The sequence below is a fragment of the Tamandua tetradactyla genome, chromosome 17 (genome assembly GCF_023851605.1).
Source record: "Tamandua tetradactyla isolate mTamTet1 chromosome 17, mTamTet1.pri, whole genome shotgun sequence".
NCBI classification, from domain to species: Eukaryota; Metazoa; Chordata; class Mammalia; order Pilosa; family Myrmecophagidae; genus Tamandua; species Tamandua tetradactyla.
Genome location: NC_135343.1, coordinates 53,199,064 through 53,225,946, shown reverse-complemented (window position 1 = coordinate 53,225,946; position 26,883 = coordinate 53,199,064). Strand labels below are relative to the sequence as shown.

The 26,883-nt window shown below is 37.3% G+C and overlaps 1 long non-coding RNA gene across 3 annotated transcripts in view; it reads left to right on the top strand.

Moving 5' to 3' along the window:
• The window catches only part of LOC143661617 (uncharacterized), a 98,914-nt gene that overhangs the window by 48,496 nt on the left and 23,535 nt on the right, over window positions 1-26,883 (top strand). For 2 of the 3 annotated variants that reach the window (XR_013164736.1, XR_013164734.1), the window contains exon 3: window positions 376-481. This is a non-coding gene — a long non-coding RNA (uncharacterized LOC143661617). Of the gene's footprint in view, window positions 1-375; window positions 482-6,417; window positions 6,568-26,883 lie in introns of all 3 variants that reach the window. The other variant, XR_013164735.1, reaches the window with a different exon arrangement.

The window sequence follows — 26,883 nt, the reverse complement described above, 5'->3', positions numbered from 1 at the left end:
TAGTTCACTCCTGTTTATTACTGAATAGTATTTCATGGAATAAACATGCCACAATGTGTTTATTTATCCTCCCATTGAGGGTACTTTCACTGTTTGCCAGTTACGATGAAAGGTGTATTGAGCATTCATACAGGTTTTTTGTGTAAATCTTCAAGTAATACTACATTTTCTATTTCTCCCTTCCACCATTTGTGCTATTATTGTCACACATTTTATTTCAATATGTGCTATATATATACAAAATACCTTGCTATTATTTTTGTAGTCAATTATCTGTAAGAGCTACATAGTTTATTAGAGTAGCCACTAGCCATATGTGTCTATTCAAATTTAAACGAATTCTTAGTAAATGAAATTTAAAATTCAATTTCTCAGTAAAATTTTCCACACGTGGATGGCATGGTCTTATTGACAGCACAGAAATAAGCAGTTCTGTTACCACAGGAAATTCTATTGATGGAGTTGTTCAAGAAACTTTCAGGTAAGAAAAGATAAATAGTACAAAAAATAAGTGCTTTTTTTATATTTAACTTCTTTTATGTCACTTTCAGCATTCTTTCTTTCTCTCAGTTAATCTGAGGTTTTATTCTAAAATGATATTACTTTTGCCTGGCAAATTTCCTTTAAGCATTTTTATAATGAAAGTCCATACATAGGAAATAAATTTTCTCAGTTTTTCTTTGAAAATCTTTTTGTTTCTTCTTTTTGCAAGATATCTTTTGGTGGGTATAAAATTCTTGGTTGTCAGTTTTTAAATTTCCTTTCAGCACTTTATAGATACCATTCCATTCTTTCCTGGCATACATAATTTCACAAAGGAATATGCTATAACCCTTAGAATTGTTCTTTTGTAGGTAATCTATTTTATCCTTTGACTGCTGTGGTGGTTTGAAAGGAATTATGTATCCCAGAAATGGCCATGTTATTTTACTACATTTTATGAGTTGCAGACCTATTATGGATGGAAACTTTTGATTAGATTGTTCATTTAAATTGTGACCCACACCATTCAAGGTGAGTCTTAATCCCCTACTGGAGTCCTTTATAAGAGAATAAAGGACACGCAGAAACAGCCCAGAGAACACAGAGAAAAGCCCCAGAGAAGCTCAAAGAGGACCACAGAAACTCATAGAGGAAGCCACTGGAACCAGAACCTGAACACAACAAAACCCAGGTTTGTAAGACCAGCAGACGCCAGCCATGTGACTTCCCAAGTGACAGATGTCCAGATGCCAGCAGCCTGTTTTAAGTGTTCAGGTATCTTCCCGATGATGCCTTGGGTTGGACATTTTCATGGCCTAAGAGCTGTAAATTATAAATAATTGTAAAAGCCAATCATTTCTGATATATTACATTCAGGCAGCTTTAGCAAACCGAACAGCTACCTTCAAGTTTTTCATTTATTCTGGTTTTCAGCAGTTTGAATATTATTGTCTTTGTATGTTTGTATGTATACACGTGTGTATGTAAATATGTGTTTTAATCTGTCTGGTATTCTCTGTGCTTCTTGGATATGTGATGATTTTGCATCTTTAGTTTTGCAAAATTCTTGTTAATTATCTCTTAAAATATTTCATCTTCTGTTTTTACCCCTTCTTCTAATATTACAATCACATATATGATAGATGACTTGCTATTGTCCCATAGTTCTTGGTTGCCTTATTCCATATATTGTTTGTTGCAGTGTGGCCATTTTTGCTGATCTATTTTCATGTTCAGTAGCTCTTTTCTTGGCTGTTTTGAGCCTATTGATGAAATTTTCAAAGGCATTATATATTTTTTATATGCTTTTAATTTACAGCATTTTAGTTTTGATTGTTTTTATACTTCCCTATCTCTGCCGAAGTTTCCCATCTTCCCCATCCCCATTCATGTTGTCCTATTTTTCTAGTAGGGCCTTTAACATATTAAACATAATTAATCCCCATCTGAATAATACTGCAACACCCCTGTTGTACTTGAATCAGGTCCTGTTGATTGTTTTCATCCTGAGAAATGTAGTGACATTTTCTCACTTCTTTAGGTGCCTCGTCATTTTTTATTGAAAGCCAAAAATGTTGTATAGAACAGTAGCAAGGTAAGGTAACCAAACTTTGTATCTGCAAATGGACATGTCTTATCTTTTGTTAGGCCTTTAATAAAGGAGATTGAGTCAATTTAGTTAGGAGTTGAGATTAGTTGAGGTTTATTATTATTATTATTATTATGGCTACACTCAGAATACCACAGTCTTCAAATTTCTTTAGTATTAACTTGTGTCTAGGGTAGCAGTTGATTTGCAAGAGCCTTTATTGCCATATCTGTTCCATCTTCATCTTACGATCTTCCCCCTGTGCCTACATCTCAGATAAGGTATCAGTCTATGACCTTGATCTTTCTTTGGCTTGTGTTATTTATTACTTCATTCCTGCTAGCCAGATGTGGTAGGAAAGTAGGGAGATCGTTTTCTTTGTTGTCCTGATTCAGCTTTCTCAGTGATCTTGTCCCTCCCCTAGGAGTAGGAGATTTCTGTTGGCATTGTCCCAGGTCTTATTTCTACTCCTGCAGATGTAGAGAGGTTTAGTCTCTTCCTTCAGCTGCAATGGGTCTTTTTCTGTGCTCTGAAGATGACAAGCCTTGCAGGTCTTCTCTTGGCATAGAAAAGAAGGCTTCATGCTTTCCCTGCAATAGGATATCAATTCCTCTCCTTCAGGTATGAAACGTGAAAGAGGCCTTCTCTGGCCTCTCATCATGCTCCCGTTCTTTCTCTTGAGCATCCAGTGCAGTCCTAGGAGGAAAGTTTGTAAGTGGATGAAAATTCCCCATGTCAGTGGCTCCTAGTGGTTTTATACACTCATACTTGCCTACACATAGCATTTATCAATTTCATAAATATTTTCACCGACTTTTTTTTTAACCAACTCACATGGTGACATCTTTCTTCTTCTCCAGGTAAATGAGCGTTCATATCCTTTCTCTTCCTGGAAGTGCCTGAATATTTTAGTTTGGTTGCTTGCCCTGCCATTTCAATTTTTCTTATAAAGAAAATTGTGATTTTGCAAATTAACCAGTTTTTCTTTTTTATCATGAGTTTGAAGCATTAAAGACCCAGTTACTCTATATTCTCAACGGCTACCAATATTCTAATTTAGAAAATCTCGGCCAATATGAAACTCGGAAATGATATCTTATTGTGGCTCTCTGATCTTCCTGACTACTAATGAAGCAGAGCATGATCTTACTTTTTCAACTTTTACTTACAACCTATGACCTTACACTTCAAGCACGTGTCCCTTGAGTAGCACAGAGTCAAATTCTATTTTTATTAATGCAGCCTGACAATATGTGATTTCAGTTGGAATAATTAGTACATTTAAAGTGCATTAAACTATTGATATATCTGGGTTTATTTGGACCATATTACTACTTGTTTCTAATTTTTCTAATTTATTCTTTGATTTTTCCTCTTGCTGTTTGCTTTTATTCCTTTATTTCTCTTGATACAGTTGCTAATTATACATTTTTTATTTTAGTGTACACTTCAGGGATTGCAAAAGTCTCCCTTGACTTATTTAGAATCTACAGCAGTTTACCATTTCTTGGAGTATCTAAGAAACTTACAACACCTTCTGTTTTATTTTTGTCTGGCATTTTAAATCCACAGGTTTATAAAACCAGGAAGTGTTAATAACATTTAATTTTATATATTATCCCTAACTAGATTTTTTATTCCTTCCTTACACTGATTCAATTTTGGATAAATTCCCTTCTTAAAAATTTTCTGAAAATGTCTTTATTTTACTTTCATTTCTGAAGGATACTTTCACTGGTTATATGATGAACTCTAGATGGACAGTTATTTTCCTATACTCATTTAAAGATATCCTCACAGCATCTTTTAGCTGCTTCTTCCTTTCTTTTCTTTAGAAATCAGCTGTCTGTCTTCTTGTTGCTCCTTTTAAATTAATATGTCATTTTTTTCTGGTTTACTTAGAAATCTCTTTGTCTTTCAGTATTTTTACTGTGGTATGTTTGGTTGGGTTTATGTATAATGGAGTAACAAACCATCCTAAAACTTTGTGACTTTACAAATATTTACCACTGTTTTTTGCGATGTGTGGATGTATTGGACTTCCCTGGGCTGTTCTTATGTGGGGTTACATGCAATTGCAGTCGAATGTCAGCTGAGGCTACAGTCAGTTACCTGAAACCTTCATTGGGCTTGGCACCCAACGTGGCTCACTCACAGAGCTGGCAACTGAAACTGATTACTGGCTGGTTGCTTAGGTTGGCATTATCCAACAGAAAACACAAACGTGGAGTTCCCATGTGGCTTAGGCCTGTAACAACAGCTGAATTCCAACATACAGGGAGTGAAAGCTGCTAGATCAGTTCAGAGCTATGCCTGCAGCTGGCATTCTCTTACTTCCAACATGTTCTATTGATCAAAGCGGTTCCTGGGCCTGCCCATTTTCAAAGAGTTAGAAAGTTAAAGTGCACCCTTGATGGAGGGATGACAAAGTCACATAACAAAAGGGCATGTGAGAGTGGGAGATGATTTCACAGTGATCTTTGAAAGTAAAATCTAACAGATCTGTTCTCTGGCCCCACAAAATTAATCCCTCCCATATGCAAAGTACACTAACTTCTCCCAAGACCTATTTCACCAACTTGAAGGCTGTTTTAGTTTGCTAGCTGCTGGAATGCAATATACCAGAAATGGAATGGCTTTTAAATGGGAAATTTAATAAGGTGCTAGTTAATAGTTCTAAGGCTGAGAAAATGTCCTAATTAAAGCAAGTTTATAAAAATGTCCAAATTAAGTCACCAACAAGAGGTTACCTTTACTCAAGAAATGCCAATGAAGTTCAGGGTTTCTCTTTCAACTGGAAAGGCACATGGCAAACATGGTGACATTTTCTTGCTTCCTTTCCAGGCCTCTTGCTTCATGAACTTCCCCCAGGGACATTCTCCTTCATCTCCAAAGGTCGCTGGCTGTTGGAATCTGTAGTTCTTGTGTCTCTGCTGCTCTCATCATTCTTGAGCTTTCTCCAAAGTGCTTCCTCTTTTAAAGGATTCCAGTAAAGTAATCAAGACCCACCTGGAATGGGTGCAGTCGCATTTCCCTCCATTCAAAAGTTAATACCCACAATTGGGTGAGACACATCTCCATGGAGATAACTTAATCAAGTTTTCAACCTATAGTACTGAATAGGGATTAGAAGAAATGGTTTGCTCCCACAAGATTGATTACAATTAAAACATGGCTTTTCTAAGGTACATAAATCCTTTCAAGCCAGCACAAAGCCCAATGTCTACTAAAATCTAATAAGTTCAGTTGGGACTGCCATGTGAAGAAGCTTGGGCTAGCCTGCTGGCGACCTGGCCAGCAATGGCTACCATTAATCACCAGCCTATATATTCACATGTCCTATGAGAACTTAATTCTACCATCTGTTTTGATTATTTGAATTTCTGCAGAACTCTCCATTCTCCAACAGTATGTTGTGACATCATTTGAACGTCTTTTAATAGAAATCCTAAATAAAAATATAAACTCAGGCTCTGAAAATATATCATTAGATTTTATGAAGTGGCCATCAAAAATATGCTCCTATTAACCTTTTTGACTATCAAATATGCAAAAACACAAAATGTAGAAATTTGCAAGAATGTTGGACCCCTAATATCTATATGACCCTGAGTATTTACCAACTGTAGCTTTAGGAACACTTTGCCAGTAAAATGTTGGTGAATTAAGAAATGCCATAGTCAGCCTATCCAATCGTTACCATTGTTTTCCAATCGGAGACGAGGAAAATGGATGCACTAGAACTTAGAGTAGTGATTCAAAATGCCCAGGCTTCTTCCTCAACCATCATCTCACACTCTGATATATTCTTGGAAAGGCAAAACCCCTAACATGTATATTTTGGAAAAAGTCCTCCAGTATTCAGATAACTGTTCCCAATTTAGAATCTTTATTTTGGTTCAAGATGAACATTTCCTTAGGGGAAGCCTTGCACAATAAGTGTAGGCTGTGACTTGAAGGACAACAGTTTGCAAAATTAATGTGGGCTGTTCTGCTACTGAATTTTTTGCCTTTTTTGTTATTTCTCAGCTTCCTCTTGTTCCAATCTGGATGTAGTTTCTAGACTTCCGATTTATAGCTCTCTCTGGGACAGCTTTTAATGTTGCATCATAAGTTGCTGTGTTGTTACTTCCTTCCAGAATCACCTGATGTCCACTCAGTTTTTCAGTCATTGATATGGCCATTTATCAAACTCATTTTAAGCCCAGCTAAACTATGTTTCAATAACATTATTTTCTCAAATTCTATTTTTATCTGTATAAGACAATGAATGTTTCCATTTCTACATTATGTATTGAATTTATCTGAAGGGCAAAATTTTCACTTCTTGACAATTGTTTCTATAGTGTTTGACTATTGGGAAGATATGGCTCTATGGGCACAAATCTCACCAAAGGTAACCATGCTGGCAATGAGCCCACTCCTATCGCTCCAAGACCTCAGAATGGCCTGATGAGAACTCCAGGATTCCTTTTCCAAATTATCACTTTCTTCAGGTATTGCAAAGCTTCCTGCCTCCATTATATCATTAGCTTTCACTATCCTATTCAACTTATAGTTGAGCTAAGTAGAAAATTTAACCAGGACCCAGTTATGCATTGAAAATACACACAACGCTTTCTGCTGTTTCCAGTCAAGTGAATTTCCCAGCCAAAAGAAAATTTATTAAGACAAATTAATGACAAAAGGGCAGCATGGACTCTATCTGTATTTGTGCATTCATTGTTCTTTCAGCCCCTAAGTCAGTGCCTGGTCCAGAGAAATCACTGACTACATGTTTGTTGAGTTCTACTAAACAGAACTTGCTGATAGAAAGCACACCTTAGCTCTTCACCCCCCTTGATTTTAAAATCATGCAATCACAAATACTTAATGAGTACTTACCCATACTCAGACGCTGTGTATTGGGATCCCACACTGAACAAAATAAACATGTTTACTTCCCTAATTCAGCTTATAGACTGCCTTTCTATGTCACAAACTTTTGTTGCTTCTCCAAATGCAGATGCAAATATATTGGGCTGTCAGAGAGCCCTTTAAAGAATCAGAGCCATTAAATACTTTTATCATTTGGACCTTAGTTCTCCAAAAATGACTATCTATGTGGACCAAGCTGGATTGCCAGTTGTTGCCAGAGGCTGCCACTTAGTAGCTCCTACTGCGAGGGAAGTTGCTTAGAACAGTCTTTCTTTGAATCTCTAAGTAAAAGATTTTGAGGAGAAGGTATATTTTTTTCAGAAAATGTCTGAAAGTAGTATGTTTTCTGAACTCTCATATATCTGATGATTTTTTCTGTTGTATTTGCATAAAAATGACAACTTGACAGGATATAAAATTCATCAATCATATTTTTGTCTCATCCCTCTATAGGTTCTCTTTCTAAAGTTTTCTGACATTTATTCTTATGACAGAAGAATCTGAGGACAATATAATTTTTGTCCCCTTACTGGTAATTTTCCCTTTTATTTTATAAATTTTAACACCAAAATTAACAAAATTTGGCAACACACACAGACATGCACACATTCTGCACTTAATTCTGGTGAATCTCTCATTCCCATGAACTCAAAATTTTGTTTTTAATTAAAACAAAACTTAATTTTAATTTTTCATTCTTAGGCAATATCTCCATAAATTACCTCCTAAAACAGTTTTCTTCATTCTCACTTTTTTTTCATAATTTCATTCTTTTCCCCCATCAAATTTTCCTCTACATTACCGGTTTGAGTTTTTGTTGTCTACTATTTTCAGAGTAGATTTTAATTTCATATCTGTGTTTTTAGTCTACTGATGTTACATGTTAACTTCTGACAATTGATGGACCCCCAAATCATATAGGTTTTGGCGGCAGTTTGGGACTGTTGTGTAACCCAGAAAAGCCATGTTCTTTAATCATGATTCAATATTGCTGAGTGAGATCTTTTTTATTGTTGTTTCCATGGAGATGAGACCCAGTTGTGGGTGGGACCTTTTAATTAGTTTTTTTTCCATGGAAATGTATCTCCACCTATTCCAGGTAAGTTACTTATTGGAGTCTTTTAAGAGGGAACCATTTTGGAAAAAAATCTTTGATCCAACACAGGGAGAGACTTTGGAGATGTGGAAAGAAAATGCTAACGGGGAAGCTATTTGAAATGAGAAGCTGCAAGAGAATGCTAGCAGACATCACCATGTGTATTCCCAGGTGACAGAGAACCCCTAATATCTTCAGCCCTATCCTGAGTGAAGGTTTCTTTCCCTCAATGCCTTAGTTTAGATGTTTTATGGCCCTAAACTGTAAATTTGTAACATAATAAATTTTCTTATAAAAACCAACCAATTTCTGGCATATTGCATTCCAGCAGCATTGGAAAACCAAAACAGTTACTTTGTATTTTTCTTTGGTATGTGTGAGGGTCCCCTATTAAATTATTCTGGCATGCCAGGGGAACCTACCCAGGTCTTGGTTAAACAAATACTACATGTGTGCTGATTTCAGTTCAGAAATAATTGTACAAGGTGGAGACAAAGGCCACCTGATTTTCATTGCTTCTTGAAGGACTCCCAGGCATGATATCAATGAAAGTTCATGCTATTCACTAAAATGTTGAATATCAGCCAGGTCAAAGTTGGAATTCTGTAGTACCATGACACAGACATGCTCAGGGTTCTAAGGAAACCCTCTTGCCCTGAAGTGCTCAAGCAAAGAGAAGGGGAGGAAGGGAATTTTAAATCCAAACTCATCAGCAAAAAGGACTGCTTGGTAATTTTTGTTTACCATATCTTAGAATAAGCACATTTCTTTTACCTTACTTAAGTCAGAGAGACAGTTTCCATAGGGTATTTTAAAGATGACTCAACATTTTGTCAAGCTACTTTTGCTCATTCTGCCATCATAGGTAAATATTTCTGGTCCAGAGGACAACACAAGCAATGCTAGGGAAAAAAATAATGTAGTTTCATGTTCTTAGGACTGTGGAGTGATCAGGTGGATGGGGTTGAAAAGAATCTGAATCCTTTTTCATTGTATGCCTGGTACTGAGCTGGTCAGGTTATGTGTAAAGAGTGTAGAGAATGGGAAAAATATCTGGGAACATTTGGAGAATGGATGGAATGAAGAAAGAATGGAGGCAGAAAGCTTGTCTAGACAACAATAATTCAGGTGTGGGATTGACCTATTTTGGGAGCAGTGTGGCTAGAGAAGGTGAGAGAATTTTGAAAGATAAATAACAAAATTTTGAAAGAAAATAATTTAGCAAACAACTGATTGTAGGAGAAGTATCTGAACTGAGATAAATTCTAGTTTCTGGCATAAGACAGAATTATGTCAGAATTTTCTGAAAATAGGAAAAAAAGGGAAGCTCTTGAGGTAAGAGTGGGTGTGGAGGGTGGCCTGGGGTAGAGAGAATGCAATAAATTCACTTTTGAACATACCAAATTAAAAACAAACATTTAAGATTCCCAGTAAGTGATGTTCAATGAGATATTTCATACAAGGTCTGGGATTTCAGAGAGAGGATTAAAATGGAAATACAGATTTTGAAGCCATCAGCTTATGAATGCCCATTGAGAAACCAATAGAAGATGCCAGGTTACTGTCCTAGGTAATAACAGTGAAAGGAGAGACCAAGTACCTGTGCTGGAGAAGCTGACCCTCTACTGAGAGAAGGAAAGCAATCAGCAAACAGACAAATGCATACGGAATTAATTTTGGACTTCTATAAAAAAGGCTAAGAATAGACTCCTAATGGATGCTAAAGTTTAAAGTTTAATGAAAGGAAAAATTCTTTGCAAGGATCCAAGAAGGAGAAATAGATCTTAGTGGTGAAAGGAAAATCAAGAGCCAAGAGTAGTCAGAGAGTCAAAAAGAAGTGTTCCAAAGAGCCAATGCTAAAGATAATGAATAATCAGTAAATTTTTTCTTGGTTTTGTGCAAGAGCCTGTAGCTCTGCTTTGGTAACCACAGCTCCGGGAGGGAGCATGTGGTATGCTGGCTTTGACATTCTGATTGCTGATTTTAAAACAAATCTCACCACATGTATGAGCTCCAATCCCTAAAATGTGTAAAAGATGTTCTCGTGACTAAATTGGACTAATTCTAAAAGGATCAAAAGTTATATAAACTTTGGACAAGTTAGTTACAGACATCTCATTTCTCAGACAAGGAAACTATTGCCCCCTCAATCCATGTTGAAGAAAATGGTTATATTCTGATGTTGCTCCCATGAATAAAGGAAATCATTTTCAGTCACAATGCTTAAACATAGCTCCCTTTTTATCCTGTTTTTATTGGTAAATAAAAATTTTCCAGGCACTTCAATGATCTAGAAATAAATGAGATTTTCTCTTTCTATAGCTATGAGAAGAAATTCACAATATCAGATTGTTTTCTTATGATGCAGTTGCTTGCCCTAGATATTGAATGTAGAACCATGAAGATTCTTCTGAGATACATGAATCTGTGCCTCAAATTCATTATTCAGTTGCTTTTCCATTTTACTTAGAATAGAAACAGTGTGAGAAATTTTCATCTTAAATATACTTGAGATGTAATTATATTTTAAATTGTCAAGTTTACTTGTACTATTAATGCAGTTAAGTGTGCATAAAAACCCAAGAGTTTCCATCATTTTCTTTTTCACTTGCAAAATTGTAGTGCCAGAATACTTATTTTCTGAATTAGCTATAAGCCAGGCTGAAGCTTTTCTCTGGCACATATTTTTTTAGAAATGGCAGGAGAAAAAGTTTCACAGTGGGTAGCATTACTTTGAAAACATGATTATTAATATTTTTCTGAGCAAAAATGCAATAGATAAAGAAATTAGTTCAGCAGGAGGAAAACCTAAGCATTTTTCTGTTGGTTGCATGGTATGTAATGGAAAATAAATTGGATAAAGTCACAGCTAAAATTCACTTTTTCTACAAAGTTATGACTATAAAGCAAAGACAAATATATAGCGAAACTTATTTTTTCCTTTTAAACTTGAGAGGGCACAGGCGCTTCACCTTGTCAAGTTCAGGGAAATGAAGAATGGTCTTTTGATTGACTAGTGCCAGGCTGAAGTAGAGAATGCCCATACCCTTATCAATCTTATTGTTGTATGTAAAAAATGAGTGAGTAAGAGAATTTTGTTATATCACCTCAACATTTTTTTAGCAGGAAAGCTCATTAATGTACATGGGAAACCACATTCTAGCAAAACTACTGCCAAAGAGAGGGCACAGGCTTTTCTTATTTCCTTACTTGGGTTATGCCTGTGGTCACTCTTTTAGGGCTACCATAGGGAATTATTTTGCCTTTCTTCAAAACAACCATTTCAGGGAGAGAAGTCTTTGTGACTTTTGTAAGAAATAAAATAGTATTGATTTGGTATGTTACCAGAGAACATAGGAGTATTTAAATCCTGTGAAGACATGAGAAACTACCACAAGTCCTGAGAATCTATACAGAACTTTCTCTAATGGAACAAGGTGACACTGTATTTTCTGCTGAGGTTTTGGCCCTAAACTTCAAAATTAATCCTTATTGAGACGTTTAGACTCCATGGAGAGCTTCTTCAAGTGTGTGGGGTAAGTGTGGGTTTGCTCCATCTACTTTCAGCACAAACCCTGCAGGTGACTTTTGGATTTTTCAAGATGGTAAAAGAGCACTGGTGCCAGAAAAAGCCTGGTAACCATCAGAGTATAGACGGAGCTAGTCTGGGTGCTGTGTTCCAAATCATTTATGGTTAAGGGAGGCAAGTCGGCTTATAACCTTCAACCGTGACGTCATGAATCTCTCCACTAAAGCAACAGGCAATATTATGTTCTGAAACCTGGTCAATGTACTACACCCTTTTAAAAAATTTGTTTTAATTTTTTTAAGGAAAACAGAGGAGCAGAAGGAAGGCAAATGAAGAAAAGCTTTGAGATTTCCTAAGAAATCCTAATTGGGCTTATATTCAATTTCATTGGACTTATGGGTCCAACAGGTCAAAGAAGTTCCACAAAAAAGAATTAAGTAGATTGTTTTTTCCTTACATTGACTTTTACTTACTTATGTTTATAGTCATTTTTATAGTCTGGTTCAAAAATCAAACTCTTACTTCTTTTTCTATTGTAAAAATACACAAGACCATTTCTTTACTTTGAAATATGGTCCTCATAAAACAGAATTAAAATAAATATCTTATGCATAGATGTTTCTTACAGGCCTCAGGAAGGACAACATTTCATGGTATCTCTTTTTAAAGAAACATTTTTTGGTTATGAAATATAACATATGTAAAAAGCAATACATTTCAAAGTATACTGTAACAAGTAGTTATAGAACAAATTTCAGAGTTTGGTATGGGTTACTGTTCCACAACTTTAGGTTTTTCCTTCTAGCTGGAAAAATAGAAGAACATAGAAGAAATATCAATATAATGATTCAGGAGTCATAGTCATTTGTTAAATCCTGTCTTGTCTGATATAACTCCTCCTTCTCCTTTGATTCTTCTCCCAATCTTTAGGGGTATTCAGACTATGCCCATTTGAACATTTTCATTTGGAAAGTGGTGTTGATAAGATAGGATGGAGGATGGAACTAGTTGATGTACTTGGAGAAGCTGACTTCTTTGGGTTTCAGGACTTATCTGGCCTAGGAATGCCATCTGGAGTTTGTAGATTTCTGGAAAGTAATCTTAGCATGTGAAACTTTAGTAGAATCTCAGATAGAGCCCTAAGTATTCTTTATTTGATATCTCTTTTATTTCTCATACAAGATAATAGACCTGACTTTTAAAAATAATTTTTCACTGCCTATTTTTCATTCTACTTTTTAATCTTTTGAAACTCTCCATCTTCCCTTACATCATCTGTGTCCATCATAGTTGTTTAGATTTTTCTTTTCCTTCTACTCCCCTGGAAAACAGAACATGAGATTGCTATATTGTAAGCAAAACTCTAGTGCTGAGATCGCAGGATTAGAGATTTCAGTATTTGAAGCAAGTGTTTTTTTGGCTCTGTAAATTACAATTGTTGCAAGAGTGGGAAAAAAGCCTTTTTCAAACCCGTGTGCCAGAATGTGGGCCAATAGTGGGCGCATGTTGTAAACACACACGAAATGCAACAGAATCTGTATGCTGCCGCCACTGCCTGAAGAGACTAGAGAAAGCCAGAGCTTTCCTGAAGAGTAGCAACTCTCAATTTCATTCTATTTTAATATAGCACTAAATGAGATATAATTTTAAAAACTCTTTATGAGCAGAACCACATAGAGTTTATTTAGGGATTATTTAGTCTTTATGCATTTAATTATTAAAAGAATATAAAGGAAATGTCTTAGGGATTGCAATAACTGTTGAAGTTACAGATTTGAATTATTATCAATAGCAAAAATGAGTTATATGACAGATTTTGTGCCAGATGTAAATACCAGTTTTTCCTTAGCTGTTGAGATGTACTTTAATGAACAGATGACTATTTCAATTTTAAGGGATATTGTAGGCTAAATTTAGTGATTATGTGAACTATTCTTGAAGGAAAAAGGACTTTTTATTGGAATCCTTTACCAAGACATCCTCAACTTTGTAGGTGTTTCTGGTTCAAGTTTTTATGATTTAAAATAATTAGAATTCTCTGGATTTCAAAGTTCAATAGTGGGAAAAAAAGGACATGATATCTAAGAGTACGAAATATTATATGTGACAAGATAATCTCCAAATTACTGAGTGTCTGATGAACACATTGAAATGCACAGAGTTGCAATGACCATTATCCACATGTGAAACTTTTGGGGGATTACTTCCTTGAGCCCTCAATAAGTCAGAATCTAAGAAGGAAGATGGGGACACATATAAATTGAGTTCTTTGAAGAGAGTTTATTAAAACAATCTATGTGAAAAGTTGTGTGTTGGTACAGACCAACAAGGAATAGTGGAATACCCTGGAACTGGTAAGGGAAGGCTGCTCTCACCCCTAAACAGGAAAGGAGTTGGTGTTTGCTAGAACTTGGACACAAAGAAAAGTATGTGGAGAGAGGGTGACCTGACAGGAACTGAGCCCTTTGGCCAAGAGATACAACCAGCCCCTGGCAGCCCCACAGAGAGGGAGGTCATGAATAAAGAAAATGACTCCACCCCTTTCAGCAGTAGATTTTAACTATGAATACGGAGAAAAGAAAACTGAAGAATATTTTTCTGCCTTAGGTTTAGGAATGTGTAATTACGTCCTTTAATGCATGATAAGTATCCTGGTTTTTATGTCTCTCACTCTTCCGCTCAAGCTCAATTAGAGACACCCTTTATTTTTAACTATGCTAATGTTCATATCAAATTTTCTATCATTAAATACACTCTATGGTATGCATTGATAATATTCTATGGTAGAGACCTTGTGTAGGCTCCTGTGGGTACAGAGATGAACATGACCCACTGACATTAGAAACTTCAAAATCTAGTAGACAATATGAATATATAAGGTGCAATTCCCCTAAATTATAGAGTGATAAAAAACAGCTTACAAATGCAGAATATCTCTTTTGCAGTCACGTTCCAAAAAGAATGAAGACCTGAGTCTGCATTCAGGGCAATTATTTTCTCCTTATTGAAATGAATAGAATGGCAAGCTGAATATGAGTAGACTGCCATGAATCTGCATGCAAGAAATAGAGGGTGGCCATGTAGACTCAGCTATTTAAACTCAGAAAATTTAATTCTCATTTTAGTTTGGTTAATGTGAGTTCACACCCAGAAAGATAGATACAAAGTTAATCTTCTAATATTTCGAGAACTCAAGACCAAGGCAGGATCCTGGAGAAGCATGATTTCCCTAAAATAGTTTAGACCATTTATTTCTGGAGTCTTGTTGAGGGAAAATGAGCAAATGCTTAACAAGCAAGTGTTCACACACTCCAACACTGCAGTACATTAATTTCTTATCTAAATTATTTTACCATCAGCATAAGAGGGAAATAGGAAAGAGGCACTGGGGAAGGATTATGAAACCACAAAATGTACACATGGAGTGTATGAATGTGTATGTGTGATGTGTGCGTCTATGTGTGTGTGTGTGTGTACTGAGAGAGAAATAGAGTGAGAGAAAAGGGAGAGAGATTTTGGTATTGGGAATACAACACAATTGTCAAAATATAAATTGTGAGTGACAATTTATAGTTCAGTCAATTGTGAACAATATTAAATTAAACATTTACTGCAGAATAAAAATTATGAAGGAAAAAATAAGGAAATTGTGGGCAATGGGTCAGTCTGGGGTAGAATCATCATATTTTAGGAATTGGAGGGACAATATTTTTAAAAAACGGTATCAAAGCCATGGAGATTAGCACACTAACTCAACCCGTATGACTGAGGACTTAGTTCTCTTCCTTATTCTGTTCCCAAAATCTTCATAGTACCTGTGCCACTTCTTTCCTCTAGACCTGAAAGGTTTCATCTATAAAATGAGAGAAATGGCTTTTTAAACTTGCATTTAGCTCCCGTACTCTTTCTTTACTATCTTGTGCAGAAGTCCACCATTCAGGTAACTGCTTTTGTTTTTGGTGCCTCTACCATCTCACCTCTGCTCTCATGGTGTTGGACAAACCTCCAAAAAATAAAGTTTGAAAATCCAATGATCTAATGGATCCTTTAAATTATATAATGTGGGGTTAAAGCAGCAGTACTGTGGCAACCCAGGGGGATTGGTAACCCTCCCTTAGGGAATCAAGTAGCAGCCTGTGTGTGACATTCACTAAAACTCCCCTCCCCAAAACACTGTTGGTAACTAACTCTTTTGGGACTCTGTTGAAAGTTGGAACCATAAATTGTGAGAGTCTGCTGAACTTTTTAAGTATGCCCCTTTGCTTTCTCTTTCTCTTGTTTGCACAGAGTGCTAACTTCCATTTCCCAGCCAGCCGCCATTGGGGAGAATTTTTTCCCATTAGTAAGTCCTAAAATAAAAAACTCGTGGGTAATTTTCAGCCTGGCCTGTTCATTGGTCTCGGGGTTAAGTTGGGTTGAAATAAGTACCTTGCCTGTATAGTCAAGTTGTCTCCATTTTTCTTAAACAAAATCACTTACCCTCCTCTTTTTAAAAAAATGTATACTGCTAGTTATACAACAAGAGGCACAAATGATAAAGGGACTATATAGACCTACTGCTTACAGAGAGTCAACCATACTTAATCTGCTAAAGGGCCATATGTGGTTTGCTCTGAGTAGGTTTGCTACTTGACCAGATAGGGTCTCTCTAGCAACATTACAGAGAATGAATAATTTTTAAACTTATCTGTCTGCACACAATTTTAACAGGTTGTAAATTTTTACCACTCCTATTTACACATTTCATTGCCACATTCAGGCATGTCAGTTACTTGAATTAAAGTAATAGAGCCAAGAGTCATATTTGAATTGCCTATTTAAAAAGCATATTGTCCAATTCACCACTTATTTTAGGTAAAGTTAAAATTTTTTTGTCCCCTGAATTTACTTTATTTGAATTCTTTGAATCAACATTGATTTTTTACAAAGTAGTGTTCTAACCTAGGAATATGCCCAAAGTATAAATAGTATTTATATAGAACAATAATTTGTGAAGTACACATTTTCATAGATGTGGTTTACTGCTGCAGCTATTTCTGGAACATAGCTGATATCCAGACAGATATGAATTCACCCCAAATCATAGCTATCTATAGATATCCCTGAAAACAGTTTCAGGTAGCTAATGTTCCAAATTCTTTAAATATTCCAAATTGGAATGTTTCAGGAAGCTGAATCTTTAATCAATTATGAAATGATTTTGATATGGTAGAGCAGAGCAGGTATTTTATTCTACTTTAATGATTTTGGGTGATAGTGGTTATCCTTTGAAAAACTGCTTAATTACCACTTTGTCTCATCCCCAGATTCCTTCTGAAAATAGAATCAATGTAAGTTATAATGGAGCTCAATAAGTGACTAGAATCATAATGAAGTACACATCAGGAATCTTTATAAATGGGATATGAGTGCCCAGTTCAGTCTACTGGAGCTTTACCGTGCCGCCCTTCAGATGTTTGAAAGCTCTATATTATTTAGCATGGCCATTAAATGTGGCTTATCTTTTAAAAGAAGCTTCAGGAATTAATGTAACCGACCAAATGGCTATAGTAAATGGCTATGATGATGTGCATCTTTGTAAAATTAATTTCAAATAGCGAAGTAGAGCTGAAAGTATGGGGACAATTTGTTGATTTTCACTTTGAAAGGAGGAAAAATCCCACTTCTCACATTTGCATAGTTAATTTTGTTACAGAAGTAAATTATGAGCCATAGCCTATTTTAACAGTGTGCAGGTGCTTTGGTAGTAAATACTAGGGAAAAAAATATTACTTTGGGTTAAGACATATTTTTTTTTCTCATGCACAGGCCCTAGGTCCTGAGACAGTTGTAACTGTAAAGTTTCATTTGAAAATATTGTTTTTGTTGCTAAGCTATGAAAGCACCCCCAAATTAAGTTTGTCCAAAATGTGGTTCTTGATTCTGTCTTTGAGAGACTGACAGGGCCCTTAGAACCCAATGGAAGAAACTTTTGCCATATCAGCTATCCATTTACTTTTTGGGGGAGAGATGAGTATATATTGCTTTTTACTGCTTATTTATACCTCTTACAAAGCTCTTTTAGTGTCATCAACTAACCAGAAAAATAAATTAAAGAGAAATAAATTGAAATATGTCCAGTGGCAGGCTGCCTTTTTGGAGTAAGCTCAGAGAAACTGTCCCCACACTTGGTAGATGAAATAACCATTTTAAATGTTGAGGCTTTTGTTCATGTAGTCATCTAGCCACTATAAACAGACAACGAAGCCCATATCTAAGGCAGGGGATGCTGACCCTGGCCTACATAAGGTAGTCCTTTAGTTATATGTGAGTTGCATTCAAGTGGTCTGTGGCATGGTCTTCAATGCTGAATCTGAAAATCATTCCTTACGTTGTTCTTTTAATATCTGAGCAATAATCGAGCTTTCCTAAGACTGGCATCAAATTTCTTCTTTGACTAATGATAATAAGAAGGAAATGTGGTGCGATGAGTACATGTGGGGTATCTGCACTCACAATGCCCTATTTCTAAGAACTATTATAATACCCCAAATTCTACATCCTCATATGTGACCCCCACAGACTTGGCAGCATTTCCTCCTCTTGAGTTTCATGAGTTGTCCTTGTATATGCAAATATACTCCTTCTTTTCCTTGTGCTTGCCTCAGTGAACATTTGTTACTTGTAATGGAAAGAATCCAGATTGACCAACGTAGGCTCTCAGTGATAGAGAATAAGCCCAACCCAACCTGATAGTATTGTCCTAATGCCACCATTTTGTTTCTGCTATTGACATATGGCTCATTCCCTCCAAGGTCCCTAGGGAATGCTTTCCACCTGGATGCATAAGGTCCCCTGCCTCTTTTCTATACCAAAGCATAATGCATCTTTCAATTCTTTATCTCTTTCATTCTCACATAACAAATGAGGTAAAATGGTCTACCTCTTCACTTGAGTATTAAGTTGCAGTTTCATACTCCTAATTTCTTATAGATATTTATGTGATATGGATGTTTTATTTTAAAATCGTGTGTGTGTGTGTGTGTGTGTGGTAGCCCTTTCTCAAAACATTGAGAAATGAATCACAGAAACTATGTTGAAGGGCAAATTGAGTAGCATGCAGCATGGAGTCCAAAAGAAGCCATCTGCTTCAACCAGAAAGTATTGACCATGATTCAAACAAGTATTTTTCAACTCTCTTCCCTTAGGGTAACTTATTCCCACAGGCCCCGCTGTTGTTCATGTACAGAGACTTCTAGTGGACCCATTCCACCATTTTTTTCAACATGTTCAAGCAAGTCTGAAACCCTGGGGTGAAGGGAGTTAATCTTTCAAGGCCTGATTTTCAATGAACATACTTGGATATCAACTCTCCATGATATGACATAATGCTATTAGCATTATGCATCTTTGAGCAGCCAGAATAGCAGTCACAATATCCAAAGCTGCCAAGTTTCTATTGCCCATTTCCATTTCTGAATATTGTTTATTTCTATTTTCCTGGACTCTGTATTCTATTCACCTCTTATGGACTGTATATTGGAACTCACACATGCCAAATACTGCCAGTAATTGTCAGTTGATCGCCACTAATCTTTGCCTACATAGATTACTTATGTAGTATAGGCTTTGGCTACTATGTTTTGACAGTCATGCTGGAGGTCTAGGGACTTCCATTCTGTGTCAACTTTTAACTCAAAGATTGCACTTTATAGTCAACTGGATCATTGAAAAATAAATAATAAGCTTAAGAACATAAATTAAACAATTTGAAAGCTTTTGATTATTAGACTAATCATTGTCAACTATAATTTCCTTCTTTAAGTTCCAAAATTAAATGCATAGATACCTAAAAACATTTTATACACAAATTTTACTCATTTTGAAGTTATCTGAAGATAAAATAAGAAATGTCTCTCAGTGTGGAGAGCCGCCACCCGGGTCAGGCCTAGTGGATGCGCTGCAGCCTGCTCCAGAGTTCCCCCCGCCCATCGAGTGAGCCAAGATGGCGCTCACATCCTGCTTCCATGTATGACGTACATATCCGCCAACCGTGCCCACCTATCACCACTGTATACGTGGCGTCAGCCCATTGGACCCCGATTATGTATATAAGATGTTACCCGGATGAGGTGGGGAGGACGACCCACAAGGAGCCGTGCCTGACGGCCGCACAGAGGTCGCTCCCCTGCGGGATGTATTCACCCGGTCGGGGAAAGTTATAGATAATGCAAGCTTAGACCCAGTAAAGATTTGTACTTACAACTGCTGCGTATTCTGGACTCGTTTTCTACCGCCAGGACCGGTTTGTCTGCGTCTCTTTCTCTCTCCCCCTTTTCTTGTCGTACCCTCCGCCGGCCGGGGGCCCGACGTTGAGCGAGGAGACACGGACATCTCAGAAATTGAGGAAGTAGTTTATAAAGAATGAAGATAAAGTATAAGAGGTCTTTAGAAAAAAATCAGGATTTGAAAATATGCAGAAAACTTACCTCATACCAGTGCAAATCCATAAAACTATGTTACAGGGTTCAGAATGGCTTATTTGAGATTTGCTAGTGTTACATCAGAACTGTTTGGGGAATTTTTAAAATTAGATTTATTGTCACCAACTACAGATTTATGTTCTGTGCTAGGGACATAATTTATACTGTCTATAGGGTAATCGAGTGGAACACTCCCAGCCTAGTCTACCAATTCCACAGATTTTAACATCAGGACATCCAGCTATCAGAACTACTTTCCACTCCCTGCCCGACTACCAGCACAGAATTACCCAATACTTTATGGAACCAAAAACTATTTGGTATTATTTGCAAAATGAATGTGGGACAGAGATAAGCTTCTCCCTCTCTCCTCCAATTATATTGGTGTTGTTAGAAACTCTTATAATCCAAGTTATAGTTTACCTGTGGTGATGAGAACAGAAATAACTTAATATAAAGTCAAATATACTGGTCAGCTAGTGTGAATTAAGTACTGCACAAAAAATCAGTGCAGTCCCCAACCCTTGCAGGAACCCAATGAGGGAGATGTCATGCCCTTTCCAGGTGAGATCACTCAGCTGGTGAGTGGCAGACCTGGGATTTGAAACCCAGTATCTTCAACATTCTATGTAGCTGCTATTCAGAAGAAATGTTCTGAACTGCAGGTGGTAAACTGCCTGAGGAATTAATTAGGCAGTAATACATTTCACCTTAAAAGATGACTTTATGGCCCCAGGACACCAGACAGTTTCTCTGCTGGCCAGTTCCTTCACACATGGTTTTGGTTTCCTTTCAAGCTCTCACTCTCTTCTGTCTTCATCTTCTGGGAAAGGTAGGAGGATCACCATTCCCAACTTTGTGTTACTTCAGGAAGGAACATGAAGATGAAATTTGGAATTCTCTGGGAAATTATTTGTATAAGTTAAGGCAAATGTCCCCTCAGTGACTGCAGGTTTGTAGGAATGACTTGGAGTCAACAATAGCGATAATCTAGACATCTTAGAGATCAGGTAGCATAACTTTTCACTTTCCCCATCAGAAAACCAGGGACCAAAGAAAGATAATGGACTCTCCAAAGGCATCTATGTCACCAATAACAATGTGAGAACTTCGACAGGTTTTCAGACTGCCCTCCACACTCCTCATCTTTATTATCTTGCTGTTTTTTTAGGAGAACTCCTGGTATGCTGGCTTTCTTGCTGAAAGGTTTATATTTATATTTCCAGGCAATTATTCATCAAAGCCATTACAAAAAGAAAATAAACATTTTACACCAACTCTATGGACAGATTGTTTCCTGCAATAACACTTGGAGAAAAATTAAACAGCAGTTTAAAAAGTGAATTAGAGGAATCCAAACAACACTGGCTAATTCTTGGTGTAATTTAGGATTAGATTTTGGCCATAAATTTCAGTTCCCTTTTTCCACCAGCCACAACATAACAGCTTCAGGTCTGTTGTTCAGGGGACACTGCCCTTTCCAGTCCAGTTTACTCTCAGGGCTTAGGCTGGAACTGCAATCCCTTTGAGAACTTGAAGTTGATTGCACATAATATCAGCACCAAAGGGATGCTGGAATCTGTTTTTCCCCTTCAAAAGGGCCACCAGAAAGCTTCTGGCAGTCTTGAAAATGTCTGGGCTATTGGAGAGGCTGAGGGTAACAGGTAATTCCACTCCCGCTCGTGTGCACGAAGAGATATGAAATTTTATGTGCGAATCAGCTTGAAAGAAACTACTGTGGTGTGCTCTAATCCGGCTCCGGACTTCCTCAGCACCAAACCCACATTCATTGTTGCAATTGCGGAGTAGAAGCTCCTTCGAAATCCTGGGGAAGCAAATCTTTAGGAAACTGACACAGGAGGTTGGGGAAAATCCTTGAAGGGCCATCTTTCCCTTTTCCAACCTTCAGGGTAGGGTTACTCTGGGATACATGTTTGGGGGTGCAAAGTACTCTATTTTTTTTTCCTAAAAATATTGTGATTAGCCCTGTCTCTAATCTATGAATTTAATTGATTCTGGAATGATTTATAAGTCTAAACTGTGCACTAAGGGCTTTGCTTCAGATACTACAGAAAATCATCATTGTCTCTGACCTCTTCACGAAATAAAAAAGGGAAATGAAATACGAGTTTCTTTGATTGAATATCCACTGCCAGTAACTGACTGCTCAGAGATTTGACTATAAACTGAGTCTGATGCTAAAGAGTCCATTCTTACCACTACGCTGTACTGCTTTTAACTAGCATGCCTCAGAAATTCACCTCGCTTTCTAAATTGCTTCAAGTTCCTTTGTGAATTTGCCTGCGGGTTGCTTTCTGGCATTCAAAGAATTTACTTGGCCTACCAGGCAGAAATTATTCAACACTACAAATAAAACAATTATTTGGTGAAAATGCTAGTAGAAGACACAGCTGCTCTTGTTTCATTTCATGTTGTTACTAGAAATTGCAAAAGAAATAGTCTATATTTGCCTATAGGTAAGTAAATCAGAAAGAGAACAGTATTTTCAGTTTCAGCCAAATTCCCTATACTGACCTCATCTGCTTGGGATTACAGGAGTTGTGAAAGGTCCATGGGGGATCATCAAAGACAAGGTTTTCTCCTGGAATACTCTGGGATGGGGGTTTTCAGTGTAGCCCTTCATATTTGCTGCATCAGACATCCCCACTAGTAGTCAATGAGTGATTAGATCAAAACTGAAATTTGTTATGTTTGAGTTAATTTCACTTAAAGGGAAAAATTGTCTGACATCTGATTATGTCAAAAGGAGCCACTTATCATTTCACCTTTTCAAATGGCTATAAAGCTATTATTTAATTCCCACCCAATCACTTTGAGGCTCAGAATTTTCATCTCCACTTCACAGATATGAAGAAGAAACCACGGGAGGGCCAATGTTTGGCTCCAGGCTATGTAACAAAATCAATATCAGAGGAAAGATCAGAACTCAACAAACTCCAGTCTTTTTGACTTCTCAGATTTGAGGACAATGCTTCTTGGAAATTGAGCCATGATTTGAAGTCAAGCTCCTTGGTTAAGTCCTTGTGTTCTTTGTAAGTCAGTCAAAAATCTTCTGACTTTTGTTTCACATTCTTTGGGAACTCCCTACTCTCAAAGAGACATTGAAAAAATAATATTAAAGAACCATGGCAGAAACTGAAAAGTGACACAAAACCTCATGCATCTGATTTATCAGTTAGCCACGTTTGCCCAGCATCTTCAAAACTTGTTTACAAACAGGTATTCCAAATATTGTATTTGGAAATGTTTTAAAACCTTAGATCAAACCAATAGTATTCCAATGTTCTTCTGCTTAAACTCTGAGAAGAACCTAGCCAGAGATGTATTTGCTTTCATAGTTCTTTCTTTCATGGAAGAAATACTGGCATATTCACTCATTTCAAAGGAGTAAGTTCCTACATTTTCCTAACATGATGGCTCTGAGGCAGGGCTAAGCACAAGTGACTAAAGGAACTAGGAGAACTTTAATCATGGCTCTTAGTGGTGCCCTAATTCCCTTTCCTCCCCTTGAAGAGACATCTGTGCTCCTCTCAGCCTCATTTGTACCAAATTGCAGGCAATGTGTGTACAACCCATGGCTTGACCTGTATTCACATTTAGAGTGCCGGGGAAACAAAAGATCACTAAGGCTAATTAGAGCAGAAAAGACTACTTGGAAACCAGTAGGGGGTTCATAATATAGGGGTAGGGGTGAAAACACAGGGCAGGCAGAACTGGCAGAAGCAGAGAGAAAAGAATAGCCATAGAGCATCAATTGACATCTTATGAATACCTGAGGGAAAAGGTAACTTAGTAGCTACTACTGTTCCTGTACCTACCTCCCTCTTCATTCCACTCCATCCTTTCACTATGGCTTTACTTGCTTCTTTGAATTGCACATACTGATATAGGATATTTCTTAAATATATGCTTGTGGGTATATAACCATGCTTGGAATTTCCCTATGGAGCATCATTACAAATGTCTTCCCTAGGAAAAAATGTCCAAACATCATATTATATATGAGTGTTAGTTATCTATTGCTGCATAATACCTCACCCCTAAATATAGCAGCTTAAATAAGCACACATTTATTATTGCACTATTTTGTGACCCAGGAATTTGAGTGCAGCTTGGCTAGGAGCTATGCTTCAGGGAATCTCAGAAGGCTGCAATAAGTCATTGGCTGGGATGACAGTCTCATTTGAGGGTTTAATTGGAGGAAGATTAGATTCTAAGCTCACTAATAGTTTCTTTAAGAGCTGGTGTACTGAGGCCTACAGTTTCTTACTGGTCATTGCCACCCTAAGTTCCTTGCCACATGAGCCTTCCCATCTTATGCTTTATCAAAGCAAGCATGTGAGATGAGCTAGAGAAAGAGAGAGAGGAGTGCAGACAAAACTAAAGGCCATGCTCTTTTGTAATTTAGTCATGGGAGTGACTTTCCTCACCCTTGCAGTACTCTATTCATTAAAAACACGCCACCAGATCCAGCCTATGCTCAAGGTAACAGATTACACAAGGCTGGGATCCCAGGAGGTGGGGATCTTTGGAGTGATGTCAGAAACTGTTGACCATAATATGTTTAGGTTTTAGATAGCAAGTATGTTTTGCTGCAAATTTGTTAAAAATCGAGAAAAATGTGTATTGGGCTACACATTTATGTCAAAGAAGGTTTTGAATTCTGCAAGTCAAATTCTATCTCATTAAGTAAATTAAAACAGATGAACTAATGGAAAATATACCCTGTCCCAACTCTTCTGACAACATCATAGAGTAAAATAAGTCAGGAAGAGATAAGCTTTCACTTCTGATATAATATTTCTTATAAGGAAGGCCTGTGAAGAGATACCCCTGATAAGGAATGCAAAAAAGTGTGTGCAAGGTAGAGTGGGGGCTTTGTGGGGAGAAAAGAGAGCTGTGCAGAATGGTTGAGCCCTATCAGTAGTCAGGATCTAAGTCAACCTCTGACAATATGGCAAGCAGAAAACATATGTTTTAGTTTCCCAGCTGCTAAAACAAATACCATAGAATAATTTGGCTTAACACAATGGGAATTTATTGACTAAGAGAAGTCCAAAATTGAGTGTGCTGGTTTGAACCTGTTATGTACCCCCAGAAAAGCCTATGTATTTTAAACCCAATCTTGTAGGGGGAGAACTATTGTTGGGTGGGAACTTTTGATTAGATGGTTTCCATGAAGCCATGACCCTGCTCATTCAGGGTGGGACTTAATCTGGTTGTTGGAGACTTTGAAGAGAGAGACATTTTGGAGAGAGGTCAGAGCCAACAGATGCCACGAGAGAAAGAAAACACACACAGACATCATTTGGATCGAAAGACCAGTGGATGTTGGTTGCCATGTGCTTTCCCATGTGACAGAGGAATTCTGGATGCCAGCAGTCTCCTTTGAGAATGCATCCTCCTGTTGGTGCCTTAATTTTGACATTGTTATGGCCTTAGCACTGTACATTTGTAACTTAATAAATCCTCTTTGTAAATGCCAACCCATTTCTGATATTTTGGCAGCTTCAGCCAACTGAAACTGATTTTGGACCCAGAAAAGTGGGATGCTGTGATTTGTAAATGCCAAAAACGCCAGAAAAGCTTTATAAATGGATAAGGGGAAGATTCTTGAACAATTGTGAAGAGTTTGATAGAGAAAGACTAGATTCCTTTGAAGAGACTGTTAGCAGAAATATGGACTCTAAAGATACTTCCAATGGGCTTTAGACAGAAAGAGAATGTGTCATTGCAAACTGGAAGGAAGGTAACCCTTATTTTAAAGTGGCAGAGAATTTGTAAAAATTGAGTACTGGTGTTAGGTGGAAAGGAAAATTTGAAAGTGACAAGCTGGGATATCTAGCTAAGGAAATTTCCAAACTAAATGTGGAAAATGCAGCCTTGCTTCTCTTTGCAGCCTATAATGCAAGAGGAAAAGGATAAGCTGAGAACTGAACTCTAGGATAAAAAGAAACCAGAAAATAAGAGTGGGAAATTCTGAGCTTTTGGAAAATAAGACCCCAGAGAATAGAGCCCCATGTAAGGAGTTAACCAAAATGGAACCGGTCAGCAATTTCAGAAAAAGCCAGGATTAGAAATGCAGTTATCCAGGGAGGATTTGTGGAAAGGCCTATTGTCTATTGGTTGTAATCCCTGGATGTTGCATACCAAGCCAAAAAATTGAAGGGAAAATGATTACAGTGGCATCATCTGCTTCAAAGTTCAGGAAGAGTTTTGGTGCCTCAGAGAGGATGGCCTCAGAGAGGATGGACATTTTCTGGGGTTTGGGGAGAGCTTGGCCACCATCACATTGTTCTGAGGGAATTGAGAGTGTGCCCCAGAGATGGCAGAGAGTCCGGGTGCCAGTCAGATGCTTGGAGAGGGTGGAGGAGAGTACAAGGTAGTCTCCTAATGCTTGGATATGTTAAAACCCTCACCCCAGTGTTTGGAGAGTGAAGGGCCACTGCATAAACCCTTATGGAGGGTGGAATGCCACTCTCTCAAGCCCTGAGAATAAAGCATTATTCTACAAATGACTCTCCGACTTTGAAATCTAGTGAGAGTGCCCTACAGATTTGGGAACTATTTGATATCTTTAACCCCTGTTTTCTTACCAATTTCTCCCTATGAAATGGGAATGTTTATTCCATGACTGTCCCTCATTTGTATACTGGAAGCAAATAACTTGTTCTAAGTTTCATAGGCCCACAGACAGAGGAGAATTTTGCTTTAGGAAAACCATGCCTGTAAGTGATTGTGATAAGCCTCTGCACTTATTTATTGTTACTGAAATGTTTTAAGCTTT